The sequence below is a fragment of the Thalassophryne amazonica genome, chromosome 11, assembly GCF_902500255.1.
Source record: "Thalassophryne amazonica chromosome 11, fThaAma1.1, whole genome shotgun sequence".
Lineage (NCBI taxonomy): Eukaryota > Metazoa > Chordata > Actinopteri > Batrachoidiformes > Batrachoididae > Thalassophryne > Thalassophryne amazonica.
This window is the reverse complement of record NC_047113.1, coordinates 59919925-59933719: the sequence shown is the minus strand read 5'-3', so window position 1 is coordinate 59933719 and position 13795 is coordinate 59919925.

The following is a 13795-nucleotide window of genomic DNA, read 5'->3' as shown; positions in this document are numbered from 1 at the left end:
TGCAAACCTACGCCCCTGTATATATATATATATATATATATATATATATATATATATATATATATATATATATGTGTGTGTGTGTGTGTGTGTGTGTGTGTGTGTGATTCTGCTCTCTCTGATTAAGGTGGTGCTGCTACGATTGAAGCCTAAGTTTGACGCCGCCTGCTGGTCCCCTGCCTGAAGGCCCAGATGCATACTTACTAGGGATGTGAATCTCATCACTGACAACGATTCGATACGCATCTTGATACACTACCAGCGATACGATACTTCTTGCAATACATGATAGACGATACACGATAATACGAGGCGATACGACTCACCCCTGTTCCCGATTCGATGCAATTTGATATGTATTTGATGGCAATTCAATTCCTCACAATGCGATACGATGCGATTTGGTGCGATACGATGCACCGAACATGATTCAAAGAAATTATACCAAAAATTTTCAACAGAAAATAAGAAGCTGCAATTCAGTATGGTACTATGGTATTCTTTTGATTCTATTAGATGCACAGGACTTGTTTTACTCCTTATAAGCAACAAATTTACCAGATTCAACATTAAGGAACAGGAATCGTTTTCTCATATTTGGAACCTGTTTAATCACAATGTCAGAACTTAAACAGTACAGTAAACAATAAGACAACATCACTCTCAATGAGTGACTTAAAGTGACATTTTCAATAGTGCAATGTCCATATTCTTGTCTGCCAGACAGATACTAATATGAACTCTTCAGCAGGTAGGCTAATTGAAGAAAATAAGAACAACCCCAGGTTTCTTTTCAGCACTGTAGCCAGGCTGACAAAGAGTCAGAGCTCTATTGAGCTGAGTATTCCATTAACTTTAACTAGTAATGACTTCATGACTTTCTTTGCTAACAAAATTTTAACTATTAGAGAAAAAATTACTCATAACCATCCCAAAGACGTATCGTTATCTTTGGCTGCTTTCAGTGATGCCGGTATTTGGTTAGACTCTTTCTCTCAGATTGTTCTGTCTGAGTTATTTTCATTAGTTACTTCATCCAAACCATCAACATGTTTATTAGACCCCATTCCTACCAGGCTGCTCAAGGAAGCCCTACCATTATTTAATGCTTCGATCTTAAATATGATCAATCTATCTTTGTTAGTTGGCTATGTACCACAGGCTTTTAAGGTGGCAGTAATTAAACCATTACTTAAAAAGCCATCACTTGACCCAGCTATCTTAGCTAATTATAGGCCAATCTCCAACCTTCCTTTTCTCTCAAAAATTCTTGAAAGGGTAGTTGTAAAACAGCTAACTGATCATCTGCAGAGGAATGGTCTATTTGAAGAGTTCAGTCAGGTTTTAGAATTCATCATAGTACAGAACAAGCATTAGTGAAGGTTACAAATGATCTTCTTATGGCCTCGGACAGTGGACTCATCTCTGTGCTTGTTCTGTTAGACCTCAGTGCTGCTTTTGATACTGTTGACCATAAAATTTTCTTACAGAGATTAGAGCATGCCATAGGTATTAAAGGCACTGCGCTGCGGTGGTTTGAATCATATTTGTCTAATAGATTACAATTTGTTCATGTACATGGGGAATCTTCTTCACAGACTAGGGTTAATTATGGAGTTCCACAAGGTTCTGTGCTAGGACCAATTTTATTCACTTTATACATGCTTCCCTTAGGTAGTATTATTAGAGGGTATTGCTTAAATTTTCATTGTTACGCAGATGATACCCAGCTTTATCTATCCATGAAGCCAGAGGACACACACCAATTAGCTAAACTGCAGGATTGTCTTACAGACATAAAGACATGGATGACCTCTAATTTCCTGCTTTTAAACTCAGATAAAACTGAAGTTATTGTACTTGGCCCCACAAATCTTAGAAACATGGTGTCTAACCAGATCCTTACTCTGGATGGCATTGCCCTGGCCTCTAGTAATACTGTGAGAAATCTTGGAGTCATTTTTGATCAGGATATGTCATACAAAGCGCATATTAAACAAATATGTAGGACTGCTTTTTTGCATTTACGCAATATCTCTAAAATCAGAAAGGTCTTGTCTCAGAGTGATGCTGAAAAACTAATTCATGCATTTATTTCCTCTAGGCTGGACTATTGTAATTCATTATTATCAGGTTGTCCTAAAAGTTCCCTAAAAAGCCTTCAGTTAATTCAAAATGCTGCAGCTAGAGTACTGACGGGGACTAGAAGGAGAGAGCATATCTCACCCATATTGGCCTCTCTTCATTGGCTTCCTGTTAATTCTAGAATAGAATTTAAAATTCTTCTTCTTACTTATAAGGTTTTGAATAATCAGGTCCCATCTTATCTTAGGGACCTTGTAGTACCATATCACCCCAATAGAGCGCTTCGCTCTCAGACTGCAGGCTTACTTGTAGTTCCTAGGGTTTGTAAGAGTAGAATGGGAGGCAGAGCCTTCAGCTTTCAGGCTCCTCTCCTGTGAAACCAGCTCCCAATTCAGATCAGGGAGACAGACACCCTCTCTACTTTTAAGATTAGGCTTAAAACTTTCCTTTTTGCTAAAGCTTATAGTTAGGGCTGGATTGGGTGACCCTGAACCATCCCTTAGTTATGCTGCTATAGACGTAGACTGCTGGGGGGTTCCCATGATGCACTGAGTGTTTCTTTCTCTTTTTGCTCTGTATGCACCACTCTGCATTTAATCATTAGTGATCGATCTCTGCTCCCCTCCACAGCATGTCTTTTTCCTGGTTCTCTCCCTCAGCCCCAACCAGTCCCACCAGAAGACTGCCCCTCCCTGAGCCTGGTTCTGCTGGAGGTTTCTTCCTGTTAAAAGGGAGTTTTTCCTTCCCACTGTAGCCAAGTGCTTGCTCACAGGGGGTCGTTTTGACCGTTGGGGTTTTACATAATTATTGTATGGCCTTGCCTTACAATATAAAGCGCCTTGGGGCAACTGTTTGTTGTGATTTGGCGCTATATAAAAAAAATTGATTGATTGATTGTAGGCTAACAAATATTGAGAAGCAGAAATCATTAAGATTTTTAATATTAGGATAATACAAATATAATAGCTTTCACAATTAAGTATTTTACAATTGCTGTGCAAAGAAAGATGTAAACTATTATTTGGCAATCATAGCTGCTGTAAACAGACAAGTCTCACCAAGTGTCCTGACTCTCACTGAGTCATATTTAATGTCCATAAGACAACAAAAGAATAAATAAAGTGTATACTTATAAATGCCATTCTCACTAACACCACTTTGGTGGTTTATTTCATGTGGCTTTTTTCAGTTTGTTTGTTTTTTTTTTCTCAGTTATATTAGTTGGTCCACATGTTCAGGAGGAAGCAGACTGCGCTGTGCTGAACACTCGTTCAGAAGGAACATTTGTTGCAGGGATGGTCAAGTAGCTCCTGGACAATTTTGAAAGCAGTGGAAGATCCACTTCTTCTTTCCACCACTGCAACACACCCCCCCGCCCTGTATTTTGCTACTTCCTACTTAACTCGCTCGCTCTGTCTGCCTGTGTAAGGTTTAGCAGTGCGGCATTCCTTACCTGCGTTTTGTCATGCTTCCCATAGTTAAAACAAAGCCAAATTATTTCCAAACGCCTGATTTTAAATGTTTTAGGTGCATCAAAATTTCCTGTGAGTGTTTGCCGCTGCTGTCGCGGGGCTGCATGTTTGTTAGAAATGTACTTTCAAGCTTCCGTCCATGATGCATTCAAGGTCCATCGGAAAAAAAATCGATGCAAGCAGGCAGCGAGCGATCCATCCACGATTCAACCCATCAAATGAATCGATGCACTCGCATCGCGCACGTTTGTATCTAGATACCGATTCGTATTGATTAATCTCCACATCCCTAATACTTACCCATAACTGTTGCCCAAATGGATGCTGACAGGTGCCTTTTACAGCACCTACAATTGGACATTGTACTTGATTGTACTTTGCTTATATGATCTCTGTTACCGTTGGAATGGCCTAAGCAGTGGGCCACCTCTGTGAGTCTGGTCTGCTTGAGGTTTCTTCCTCAAAAAATGCCAGATGGAGTTTTTCCTTCCCAACTCTCTCCTGCGTGCTTGCTCAAGGAGGTTGGTGAGGTGAAACCTTGACCATGTAAATTGCCTTCAGGTGACTTATGTTGTGATTTGGCACACTTTAATTGAACTGATATGGCACATTTTAAATGAACTGAGCTGAATTTAAATTTGTCAGCCTTTTAACTGAGTATAAACTGAGGAAGGTAAACATTTAGTCGTGATAGCTTTCGATATCTGAATTGAACTGATTGATATTTTTATCATCTGACAAAAGACATTGTCTGATCCTGTGTTCTTACCATGACATTAAACAGAAGTTGTTATACCAGTGAGTCATACACCCACATTATGATGAGAAGAGAATAATACAGAGTAGCAGAGAAATGGCTGTCTGTCTCTCCCCACTCTGTCAAATATGATTACAACTGATTACATCTGCGTTTCTCTGACCTTGCAACTGCACCATCTACCACATATTATTACAGACATACTCATCTCTAAATCTGACAGGATTTATTCAGTCTGGCAGCTCTGTGCAAGACACTTTAGTTAAGGTATATAATTTTACTTTTTCAAGAGTTTTCAACTGACTTTAGGGCACATAATTCTTTTTCCATCTGATTTTTTTTAATGCTTATTTTTTTTTTTTTTTTTTTGAGGGATGTGGAGTAGATGGTTATATCATTTTATCTCTCTATGCTCTAGTCAGCCTTTCCAATATTATATTAGCTTTAGCTGTCAAAACACTATAGTCCCAAAAGTAAACTTTTGAAAAGTCATTGATTTTAAAGTCATGGCTGTGACTCATTTCAGGGGCTGCACTTGTCGAACACATACATCATAAGTGGTTTGACAAAACTGTTTGATTCGAAGGCACACATTGAAATGCAGCCTTCTTTCCCCCCAAAATTGACGGTGCTAGGCAACAGGGGCTAGGGGTGATAAAAGCTAATAATGCAACAGGAAAGTGCTCCGTGGGCTGGACTATCTCATTTGAGGATAGTTGGGTTTCAGCCTCTGCTGTCTTGGAAGGCTTGGTCATTGTAGGATGCAGCCTTAGAAGGATGCAGCCCCTGAATTAGGACGCAATCGATGTCATTAATTCTTATCATGAAGGGCAGGTGTTGAAAATTTCCAGTGAAATGTTCCTGCTTTCAAATTCTCTGTGGCTCCTCCTTAAACACAGTTACTATTTTTTTACTTATCATGGTGGGGAATTGAACTCTACAGGATCTGCAATGTTTTAATATTCTAAATTTATTCTTAACCGCATTAAACAACCAACAAATTATTATTATTGTCATATCAGTACTGTGCTGGTTTATTTAGTTTTAAACTCTGAATTAAATTTTACTTTCAAACACAATTTTACCATGCTCAGTCTTCCCAGCGGACCCAAAAGCAAGCTGTGCAGGCTGCACAAATCTATTTGGAGCATGTCTACACATTGCTGTTTAAATGGCAGGAAATATCAGCACAAATGGTGCAAAGGGACTGTTTACTGCTCCACATAATTCTGGGGCTCTTTTTTTGGCATATCATGAAATCCAACAATCAGACTGTTATCTGTCTTGCCCTTTAACAACTGAGACATGCTGGAAATGTGGTGCACTACTATTCGGAGGATGAATACAGGAGTGAGTGGTTTCCTGCAGAGGAAACAGATCTGTGCACAGTGCACATGCTCATTAGCATTAATGATAATTATGAATTAGCATACTGCTTGTTTAGTTCCTTAAAACAATTTTGCTATTCACCCAGAAGAAGGGAAGGGAGTGAAAACCTGTTTGGGTGTGCTGAAGGCACATCCCCACTGGGGGGAGCATGCCCCCCCCCCCCCCCCCCCCCCCCAACACACACACACACCAAATCCAAGTAAAATTTAAAAATCTCTAGCTTTTTTTTCCAACATTCTAAGGCAATCTAAGAACGTAAACACTAATGCTGTAGTCATCTTTAATAGGCAATTTTTTTAACACTGGGAATCCTCTAACACTGCATCAGAAGCATTCATCAATCAGCCTTTGTTTATGCAAGACCTTTCCCATATTTTATCACACTTTTGGTCATACAGATCTGCCATGGTATGGTGAGGCTAATCTCTGAATCTACTAATGCCAGCAGAGGAAAGAAATGTAGGTGCTCAGGGCACAGCTGTCAGAGAGGAAAAACTGTTCCAGGAGCCTGTCTGTTCATTAGAAAATATTACCCGTATTACCCAACATGCCTCACAGCGGCTGTGGTTACACACCTCAAACCCGTCCTTCTCCAGTGACCTCCACTCAGCTCCGTCTCTGCTTGAGGGGAGCATTTACCCTCAAAAAAAAGCGAAAAGAGGAATTAACAGGAGGAGTGGTGCTATAAAGAGGGAAAAGATTGTGATGCCTGCAAGCTTGATGCAGTTAAATGTTTTCATTGCCTTGGCCTCTGATACAAGGGCAGGTGCAATGAGATGATTAGAATATTAAGGGGTCTCTTACATAAAACATAAAGGTGTCATGCCCGGCCCGGGTCTAGGCCTTACTCCTCATTTTGCCTCTCCCGTTGGTTTATCCCCTTCTGCCCCAGCTTTGTTTTATTAACTGTTATTTTCATGATGTGGTTATTCTCTGTTCTAATTTTGCTTTGTTACTTTGTTTTCTGTTTCTTTTCATACTTCTGCCATTGTCTGTTCCATTCTAGTTTGTTCTGCCATGCGGCACCGCCACGACGCGCGAAGCCTCCGCTCCTCTTTCCATGACAAAAACTCCTGTAACAGTGGAATGTGCCGTTCATTTCCAAACTGGATGCTGTGTTTTATCCGGGGACAATCGTCTGACTAGCACAGGAATTGTGAAAAGACGTGGACATCAGCACTTTTTTGGCACATTGAGACAGACGTGCGGAGGAATTCCGCACGTCGCGGCGGTGCCGCATGGTGCAAAGCAACGCCGTGATGAAGCCTCACGGGACATGTTCTGGCATGTCCAGGCACATCCACAATTTCTCGGATAATCACTCGATGGAAAACCCACTGACAGCTGTCTGAACACCATCTCAAAGCCGTCCTGTGAGACCAAAATGGAGGTGGTTTTGTCTCGCTCCAGTAGCGAATCCATTGTGACGCGTGAAGCCTCCGCTCGGCTTTCCATGACAAAATCTCTTGTTAAAAGTGAAATCTGCCAGAAAATGGTTGATGTCCAGCTCTTGTGATAACCAGAGAATTTGCACACGATGGTCACGGATCCATACAGCCATCCGTTTAGAAATGAAATGGTCGCTCATCCTGTCGATGGCGGCTTCAGAGCGCGGTGCACCACCAGTCGCTCTGGGCCGTCCTTAAAGCGACAGTAACACTCCGTAATCTCTTTGAAGCCCATAAAATTTTCACCAAAAACCATCTGAATTTCTCGAATGGTGTCCACTTTGATGTCCCTCACAGTTTCTGAAAAAATTTTGATCAAGCAAAGCGGCAGTCTCTGAGCCATTCCTAAACAATGAAAAAAACAACGAGAGGGGTGGACCACTCCTCACTCAAAGCCTGCTCACAGGCGAATGACGCAACCAACAGGCGTGAAAAAACTCACGCATGCACACGAAGGTTCAAGCTTGGCTGACGCAATCACACGTGATTCAAATCCATATGGTTTTTGAAAAAAATAATGAGGTCGGATACTTTTCTAATAGACCTCGTACTCCATACATACTCAATTCATACACAATACATACTCTATGTGCTGTATATCTGCCGTTAACCACTGATATCCGCAACTGATGGGGATTTGCGGCTTGGCAGCGGATGGGGACAGTGTGTAAAACATATATATCGTGCCTATCATATCCACATCACAAACTAAAGTATGTTGTAGCGAATGCATACAAATTGGCCATGAATAAAGTGTTTTTATTACATCTGCTTTGCAGCTGATTTGTGGACAATCTGTGAATGCATAACAAACACATCACATAAACCCAAAGTACTATATGTGGCAGAAAGCGACATACCTGCCAGTCAGTGCCGGTCCGGCTGTGTAGATCCACAAAGACGTAGCTGCTGCAATCGGGTCTCCTCCAGGACTTTTAGTTAACTGTTGTGTGGGCCGCCAGAAGAGGAGGTACTGCTGGCCCACCACCAAAGGGCGCCCGGCCTGAAGTGCGGGCTTCAGGCACGAGAGGGCGCTGCCGCCACGGACACAGCCGGGAGTGACAGCTGTCACTCATTAATTCCTGACAGCTGTCACGCATTCTACATCATCGCACTCCATAAAACCCAGACGTCATCTCCACCTCATCGCCGAGATATCGTACTTCATTAGAGGTAATATCCTCAGCCTTTTTGTAGTATTTTGTAAACAGTTTATTGTGAGTGTTTGCAGGAGTACCGGTCCTTTTTGTGGAGGCTGTGCAAGACGGCACTCTTTTTGCTCTGAGGGATCGCTGCAACTTATTGAGTGAGAGGTGGAGGTGGCATTCCCACCATTGTTGTTACTGGGTGTACACACACCCACACTTGACTGTCTTTGTTCTCGCCAGCAGTACCAGATCCGACAGTCGGGGACGGTGATCACCTGGGAATTCGGGACATGGCGGCTCCAGTATTCACCAGGTTCTGTGGCAGCGGAAATCGTGTGGTTCCGGCTCTTCTCAGGACGGACGTCTTCTATCCTCGAGCCTGCCCACACGTCACCTTTTGTGGATTGACTGTAATTATATTCTAAGATTGTCTGTATGTTTGTTGTGCACATTTCACAACATTAAATTGTTACTTTTTGGCTCATCTATTGGCCGTTTATTTGCGCCCCCTGTTGTGGGTCCGTGTCACTACACTTTCACAACAGTTAACACCAACAAAAGGAAGAGTTGCTGTTTAGCCACAACTCATGCTGAAGTCTGTTTTCTGTGACACTCTAAAAAAAAAAAAACCAACCCAAAAAAAAAAACAAAACACCGTCTCACACCCCAGGCGGCTTCCCCCCTCCCACTGCCCAAACTCATGAACAGCTAACCCTCGCATGACAAAATGAACAATAACTCTGTGATCAACTTGTCCAAGTCCAGCACTTGCTCCAGAGGCTGTATTGTTGGTGTGAATAGTGATGCTGAAAGGAGCGAGTGTGCTTATTTTATGACCAGAATGCAGATGCTGTGCACGCGCAACATGTGCGCGATGTATTCATAATACTGCCGTGATAATCTCAATGTGTCGGATCAGTTTCCTCACTACATGCGTTATATAACCATGATTGTTTATCATATATTTGCTATATATTATTAATATATCCGTAATTCATACTGGGACATTTGTCATTTTTGTCCATTTTTGTTGCGGACGACAACGAAGGCCCGTAATTTGTGTACTCAATTCATGCGCAATTAATCCTCTCCCCAGTGGGACAGGGCTCTTATCTATTGTGCTTTAGTGTCACGTTTTGTTAATCATTGAGTCTGTTTTATTTATTGTTTATTTAGTCACTCTGTTTTCTTAGTCTGTTCTATCTTAAGTTTTGTCTTAGTGTTTATTCTGTAATCAGTTCTCATGCAGTTTCTTCATGTTTATTATTTTCTGTTCCTATTTTAGTTCTCATGTTCATGACCTGTTCCTGTTCATTGTTATATTTTATTCTGTCCTCAGTTTCTGTTCATCGTTCTCTGTTTTCCTCACACCCCTCTGATTGTTCTCTCTGCACCTGCTATGTATCCCTGTCTCTCACTTTGACTCTGTCTGCTTTCTGTTTCCTTTCACTCATGCTCTGTGCACCTGTTCACATATCTTTGTCTTTTCTCCACTCCACCTTGTGTTGTCCTCTCTCACTCTCTTGCACATAGTATTTGTTCACTAGCCACCCCCCTTTCCTGATTGTTCCTCAAGTGTAACTCATTGACACCACCTGTCCCTCATTTCACACTAATTAGTCCACATGCATTTAAACCCCACAGTCCTTCACTTCCCCGCCAGATTATTGTTTCATACAGTTTCCAGCACCATTCACAGTCCTGATTTTGTCTTGCCGTGTTACGATGACTCCTGCTCTGTTGTCTTCGACCATGCCTCTTGCCTCATCCCAGATGTCCGTGTTTGCTCATGCCTCAGAACCCTGCTTGCTTATGACTGCATCTCAGCCTGACTCTGCTTGTACGTCTGCCACGCTGACTGATTACATGTGTACCAAACATGATGCTGGAATAAAGACCACGATTTCCTTCTCACCTAAATCTAGTCTATTGTGGGTCCAGCCACTCCTGGTGTCGGGCTGCTGCCCGTCTTGACAAAAGGTGAACTTAAACTGTATGTGTAATCAGATTTAGCGCAGTGTTGTACAGGAATGAAAAAGAAGATCAATAAATATACAGTAAACACCAGCAGAACAATAACAGTAAGACATCGTCAGCATACAACAGTGTTTTTATGTGGGCAGGCAGAAAATTAGAAGATTCCTTCTGATCCACGTGTTTCAGGGCACTTTAACTATCACATTTTGGCCATGTGGGGAGTTTTACCGGGCAGGACACAGCATACATGTGCTGGAGAGTGGAGGACCCCAGCAATTAATTTAGGCTTAGGGGATGCCCACATGTCAATTGCTGCAGCAGATAGATAACTACATTTAAGAGGTGGTGGTGGACCAGTTGTCTGCCTGGACGGTTGTCATCCAGGACACAGGGTTGTTCTGTGGTGTTGTGAATGTGGTGACACTCAGCAGCAGAGCACTCTAAGGACTTTACCAACTCCCCTTTTTCACACTAAAATGAATCAAATGCAAACCATGCATTTCACATAAAACTGAACTGTTGCCATGGAGATAAGAGACCTAGAGCAGGTCCTCTGGAAGAATATACTATAGCTAATACTTCATCAGGGACTTCTACTGTCTGCACATGTCCTAAGAAGACTTCAAAGCATACAGAGCTGTGGCCACATGCACGAAACTCCGGAATTCACAATTAAAATGGTGTACATAACAACACTCTAAGAAATAAAATGTAGAATTTAATTGATAAGTTAAGTTTTTCCACTTAACTTTGTCAATTAAGTGCAAAACAATATTGGGATTTAAGTAATAATGTTTCATTTGATTTAACTAATTTCAGCTACAATATTATTTTGCACTTAATTGACAATGTTATGTGGAAAAAGTTACCTTAACTTTATCAATTAAATTCAACGATTTATGCCTAGTGTATGCTTCATTTCTTGGGAATGTTCGTAAACATTCAAATAAGTTCAGTCAGATCAAATGGACTTTAGTTCCTTGAAAACATTTTGCACTTCCAGAAAAGCTTCATCACTTCTAAATTACAGTAGTGAGAAGCTCACATATTTATAGCCGGTTGGGTCAGTTATGCCACAGTGATGCAAAGAAAGACATTAACAGTTGAGGAGAAGGAGTGGGAATAATCTTTGAGTCTCTGTGGTATCGACCAAAGGATAGAATTATAGGTGAGAGAGAGGTGGGATCTCAGCCCCCACCCCAAAGTTTCATCACTTGGACAAAGATGACTTCCTTGACACCTCTTACAGAGCATGAAAGTGAACAGTTTATAGCTACCTTACTTTTCACAGTGCGGTAGCAACAGATTTCATTGTGGGCTAGTCTTTCGTTGTGGACTAGTCTAGCACTATTACCATTAAAGCACATCACACAGAGAACAATCTTCACATGTAGCATTATAGGCAATGTGTTTTGCCAGCTGTAATAGCAGTAATGACACATCAAATGATTTATGGTACTTTTACCCGCTGCACTTGCACTTGCATGTACTTGCTGCACGTAAAAGCCTTCCCTCACCAGAAAACCTCTCACTTCATAATATGTAAGAAGCATCCAGCTGGAACTTGGACCAGACTAGCTTCAAGACAGTGCCACTTGCTACTCTGCCACAATGCTTTACCCACAACACACTCATGACTTATTCCAGACCCTTTGCACAAAGGTGTAATTTATTCTGAACAGATCTGAGCATATTAGATATGCTCGAGTCTATTCTGAATATCAAAATTTCATTCAAAAAAAGAGAACAAAGGGAAAAGTTTATCTTTCAATTACACTGTTTTTGTCCATTATGGAGGACAAAATGGATGAGCTGGGTCTCAGGAGGTTAAACAAGACTATTCCACAAATCGTCTCCTTAATCATTCAAAACGTTTTATGGTTGTCATTATGACTTGGTTAATAAATACGGAAAACAAGTATCAGAAATTACACAAACCCTTTTCCATTCATGAACAACATTCCCACAACATAATTTTACATCACACGTTTTGAGGCTTTTCCAGTGGATTGTTAATTTCAGTTTACAGCGAGGAAAATGTTATGTTAGGCCCAGTTTTTAAATGATGATATGGATCCTGTTCACCAGGTGACACTAGTGTGGCAGGAAAAGCTCAGTCATGCCAACAAACTTGATTTCACTCTCTCTGGGGAGTTTGATGCAAGAACAGTTCCTCAATTTACTTTTGTGTGCCCCAGGACTTGACTTAAGAAAATGGATTTAACTTGTTCTCTCATCTCTGAAGGTTCTGTGAGACTGATACTATTCCAATAATATTTCCAAAATTGCTCAAATGTATTTGTGCTTTGCATTTCTGACATTAAGGTTGAGACAAGTCCTGTCACCTTTTTCTTTAAGACACCATGACATTACAGCCACTGACTCAAAATGTGTGATAATTGCTGTTGCATTCAAATCAGACAGCAGTCAATGGACACATTTTATCTGTGTGTCTACTTTGGTTATTATTTTTATTATTATTTTTTGGTATTCTTTGACAGTTTGATTGCTTACAGTTGGTGCAAAATAAAACAGATGTTCTAGGTTTTGTGTTTGCGTGTTCAGTTTTTCGAATGACTTCAATGCAAACATATAATTTAGTTTGATGCTTTATATTTTTTGCTCTGCTGGAGAAATTTCATCTTAAATTCACGGTGTTTGGTTTGATTTGGAGAAACAAGATAAACAACAGGAAACAAGATGTGCCTGGCATTTTGCTGCACCTTTTATTTAAATTTGATCAAGTGAATTGGTTTTACTGAAAACGCCTGAACCACATCCAACTCTTTTCAGTGTCTTGTCCATAATTAATCTGTTCATTCAGCTGTGTATATCTGCATATTATTTACTGAGTGATAACAATCTGTTATCAGCTTTGAAAATGCTGTTAGATGAAATACAACACATGAGTTTGATTGGAGGTGAGTCTGTTGTTACTAAAATCAGATAAGTTCTCATTCCAAACAGTGTTAATCGGTTCTCTCACAATGTGAAAGATGTGGAAAGACAAACACTTATAATTTGTAGAAATAATATACCTCTTAGTGGGATAAGGACTTACTTGGATATCAATATGTTACACTGCCTACCCTTATCCTTGAACAAGGTACTTTTGCATTATTCCTATCTACCAGCTGTAAATGGTACCAGCCTTGGTTGGAGAAGTGCAGTTCCATGAGACTGTCACATACATCACAGCTTTCAATGAACCTGCTGTGATCGAGCCGTCCCAGAGAATTATGGGTTATTCGTTATTGAGAACAAGAAGTCTCTGGGAGAGCTACGTAGATCACAATAGGACCATTTGAATTGGTAACAGATGATGATGGTGGTGATGGTCTCATGGAATTGCCTAGAAAGAAACTGTGTTGGACTGGTGTTGTGTCCGAGGGAAGTTGTAGACTTTCATTTGCTTCACACTATGAAATCTGTGGATAAGCACCAGCACCAGTGGCGCTCAGGACCTGTATAGGACTTATTTATTCTACAAACAAAAGAATAAGGATTCTCATACATGAG